The following is a 3,127-nucleotide window of genomic DNA, read 5'->3' on the forward strand; positions in this document are numbered from 1 at the left end:
GCACTGGCACCCAGCTGGAGGAGCAGGCCAAGGAGATACATGTCACATCCCACAAAAATAAGAAAGAAATGGTGGGATATGGAGGCAAGGGATGATGACTTTTAACTCTGGTGGGATTCACTGCTCTTGGGGACGGTGCATGGGAATAAACAGATGCAGCAAGGCAGGTGAATGTTGGGAAAAGTGCCAGGTGCCAAAGAGAGGCGCCCCATCCCCGCCTTTCAGGGATAACTGCATCCACCTGCAGAGGCTTCAGCCACACTAGGGCTGTGATTCCTTCACCTGTGTCCTACCCCTGCTCTCAGCTCTAAAGGAGGCTTGTGGAGGGGTCTGGCAGCTCTGGGAGCTGGTGGGTAGGAGGTGTTGGATGTGGGTACTTGGAGCTGAGCACTGTGGGTTTCACAGGTAGGAGATTCAGCAGCTCTGGAAGACCTGTGAGGGTTGAGTGTCTGTCACAGAGAGGTTTATTTACAGATAGTCCTTAATAATGATAATTTGCTAAGGTCTCTGCTTCCAAGAGTTTATATTTTCCTATGGTGAGCACCTTCTATTTTTCACCCTTAGGAATGCAAAAGGAAGCCTTGCTCCTAATTCTTGGCAGAGCATTCTCCAAAGTGCTCATGCTCTGCCTTGCTCCCATTTTATTTATGTTACGATCACAGCAGAGCTTTGCTTGGAAAAATTGAGAAAGTAGTCAAGAAGAATACACACAACTGCCCAGGAGAGATAATCAGTTGTTAACACATGCCTGCTGCTCTAATTAGAAAGGAAATGAAATTGGCTTTAAAGTGGAATTAACTGGAGACTCCCTTATCCTGTCCATCTCCTCTGCTTGCCCAGCCCTTCTGGACAAATATGATGGAAATGAAAAAAGAAAGCTGATCTCTGAAACCCCCACCCCCTGGGCCTAAGCCACGGGAAGACATCCCTTCCAATCTGCTCATCCCAAATGTACCTTCAGCTTTGTTACCACCAGTTACACAGTTCTTGTGGAGTTCGTGTTTCTCCACTGCCTTGTACTAATTTTTGACCTCCAGGGGATAGGCAGAAGTGGATGGATTGTGCCTAATAGGTAGTTTAAGCTGTTAGAAGTGATTTTTTTGTTCATTAAATCTTAGTTGATCCCATTTGATATTATCTCCTTCTCTGAAGGAAGGCTTGAAAGGGTCATTGCTGCTGATATAACGGAAATAACACTAACAGACTCCTGTGAGAGGAGGAGCACTCTGACCCTCAAATCCATCCCTTCGAGGGAGAAAGGGTGGGATAGGTACTACTACTCCTGGCTTTTCCCTTGGATGGAATGCGCAGGATCACCAAATGGTTTGGGATGGAAGGGACCCTAAAGATCCCCTAGTTCCATTGGGATTTCAATAGATCCCAGCCTTCTGCCTGGCTCTCATGGCTGGCTCTAAGGAGATCCTTTGCCAATAAATGAGCCAGTTGCTGGATGGCTAAAAAAATTTACTTTCCATGTCCTCTGTAATTTGTACTTTCACAAAACTGTCAGGGAAGAAGAAATGCAATTGATGGCTCAGACCTGAAGGCTTCAATTTAATCTCTGCAAAGATTAATCTCTGAAGAGTCAAAGTTTCTCTTGTTATCTCTCTTTTTCAGTGCCACCAGAGCCCCATTCCATCACACTCAGACAAAATTCTCAGGTAATTTCTTACCTTTACACTTGTTGTTTCCTTTCTTTAAATAAAACCCCCTCCTCATCCAGAGGGTCAGATGTACCAGCTGAATCCAACTGAAACCCTGTTCTCTGGCTGAGGGATTGGCAAAAATGAACAAGGGGGATGATCTGTCATAGGCTGCCCAGAGAAGCCGTGGCTGCCCCATCCCTGGAAGTGTCCAAGGCCAGGTTGGCCAGGGCTTGGAGCACCCTGGGATCATGGAAGGTGTCCCTGCCCATGGCATCTTGTTTGGTTAAGCCCAGACATGGCCCAGCCCTTGGATCCAGCACTGTGAAAGGAAATATCATTCTCCCAGAGGCTTCTCTGCCCTCTCCAATCTGCAGAGCTGCAAGGAGTCCACCATGTATCAGCTGTGAGGTGGCTGATCTGCACAATTTTGTGGGTTTTTTTACTTGTTTCTGGGTATTTTATTCTGTTACAATCAGCTCACAGGCCTTGCTCCTTTTCTGACCATTTGTTGTGCTGATTGTTTGCCATAAAAATTTGGGCCTGAGCCAGGGAGAGAGGTAGCCTGTAAACCAGCTGGTACCTGGAGCTGGTCAGAGCACTGGGCTGATGCACAGATTATTTTTGTGATGACTTTTTTTGATCCAGAGCCATGGAAAGGTGAAGGTTTGGTCTTTACTAGACTGGAGTATAATTCCCCTTAAAAAAAACCAAAACACCAAAACCACAAACCACAAAAAACCCCAAGCTCTACTCATTGAGCCAAATGTTTGGCTTCTTCTTCAGGTCCAGTTCACACTGAAAAGGTAGTGAATAAGTGTTCAATATGAGTTGAGACTTTATACTCGATGGTGGTCCACAGGAGATGGAGATTTTAGGGTTATTCCATGAGGATGTTGGCAGGACATTGGGACAGGAGGAAGCATCACTGATAACTCCTGCTTACATTGACGCCTTTTCCTGGTCTTAAAATCAAGAGTCAAACACATTTAGAAGGGAAAAAGGGATTTTACCATGGTATTTATTTTAAGGATCCTTAGGTGCACTATGTCCAGATGGAATGCCCCGAAATGCACACCGCAATGCACACCCCCAAAAGATCTGGTATAACATTATAGATTTTACTAATTACCATATCTATCAAAGATTCCCCAATGAGAGCCTTGAATGAGCCCCCTTCCCCAAGGGACCTTCCCCTGGATGGTTCTATCTTAGTTTACAGAATGTGTTCTGGAGAGGACCTTGAGGTCTGGGGCACACTGATCCCTACCTACAAAGCTTCTAAAATGTTGAGTCTCCTAGCTGAACAAACAAGTGTAAGAATGTAGGCAAAAAGCACTAAGAATACAGAAGTTGTAAAAAGTTATAACAGGGGTATAAAAGAAAACGCAAAAAATCATCATGGCATCAACATGACCTGACTGGTGCTAGCTCAGAAAAGACTTGTGACGTAAAAACTTGCTCTCAGAAAAATTGGGAGGCAA

This window comes from Corvus brachyrhynchos, unplaced genomic scaffold (assembly GCF_000691975.1).
Source record: "Corvus brachyrhynchos isolate BGI_N302 unplaced genomic scaffold, ASM69197v1 scaffold279, whole genome shotgun sequence".
Classification (NCBI taxonomy): Eukaryota; Metazoa; Chordata; class Aves; order Passeriformes; family Corvidae; genus Corvus; species Corvus brachyrhynchos.